Source organism: Orycteropus afer, unplaced genomic scaffold (genome assembly GCF_000298275.1).
Source record: "Orycteropus afer afer isolate SDZICR_OR568_19922 unplaced genomic scaffold, OryAfe1.0 scaffold00065, whole genome shotgun sequence".
Lineage (NCBI taxonomy): Eukaryota > Metazoa > Chordata > Mammalia > Tubulidentata > Orycteropodidae > Orycteropus > Orycteropus afer.
The window spans coordinates 6326225-6327532 of NW_006921652.1; positions in this window are offsets into that span (position 1 = coordinate 6326225).

Below are 1308 nucleotides of genomic sequence, written 5' to 3' on the forward strand. Positions count from 1 at the left end.
GGTTTCCCTTTTCTTTGTTGAAGAGGGTCTGTGCAATCCTTCTGCCTAGTCCGCCATCTTGCCGGAACTTCTTTCCCAAATGATTTTGAGTTTTGTTCCACATTGTTCTCTCTCTCTATCCAGGATCTCCTACATAGATCCCCCTCTGAGTGGTTGACAGTGGTAGCCAGGCACCATGTAGTTCTTCTGGTCTCATAGTCATATAGGCTGTAGATCTCATGGTGTATCAGTCGCTAGGACTAATTGTTTCCATGAATTTTTGGTTTTCTTCATTCCTCTTTGCTCTGGATGAAGAGAGACACATTATTGCATCTAGATGGCTGCTTGCAAGCTTTTAAGATCCCAGTCGCTACTTGCCAGAGTAGGAGGTGGAACAATGTTTTGTGTAGTAGGTTATGCCAATTGAGCTTGATATCCCCTGCGACTATGGTCCTTAGCCCACAGGTTCAACTACTAGGTCCCTCAGGGTAGCTGGCTGTGACCAAGAAGTGACTACAACCTTGTCCCTTGTCAGCTCTACTATTGTAGGTGTATAGATATTTTCCTACCACTGATAGCATTGTACTATAGTATAGATCTTGAAATGTTCTTTTTGATGATGAATGTGAAGCTATTCCCTTTTAATTTGTCATTCCAGTATAGCAGATCTTATGATTGCCCAACTAAAAATGGCTAATACAAGTCTTTTTCAGCTCACTAATGCCTAGGATAATGATCTTAATGTGTTCAATTTCATTTTTTGACAACTTCCTATTTTCTGAGATTCATATTTCATACATTCCATGTTCCAAATATTAGTGGATGTTTGCAGCTGTTTCTTCTCATTTTGAGTCATGCGACATCAGCAAATAAAGGTCTAAAAAGCTATACACCACTCAAGTCATTAAGTTTACCTCCACTTTCAGGAGAAAACTCTTCTCCAGTCATGTTTTCAGTTTTTGAACCTGATGGTCTTATCTTCTGGAACTGTATTAGAGAATGTTTGCCTGCTATTCATAAGGTTTTCAGAGGCCAATTTTTGTTTTCAGCAGTGGATCTGGCCATTCCTTCTTCCTAGTCTGTCTTAGTCTGGAAGCTCAACTGAAACTTGTCCACTGTGGGTGACCTTCCTGGTATTTGAAATACTGATGGCATAGCTTCTAGTATCACAGAAAGGTGAAAGCTACCACACTGCAACAAACTAATAGATGAGAGTTGACAGGAGTAATTGACCATAATTAGCAAGGGAAGGAAGTTCTCTGTCAATATACTGCTGCAAATGTTTCTGAATTATCTTCAGTGAGATCTTACTTGCATGTGATATTAATG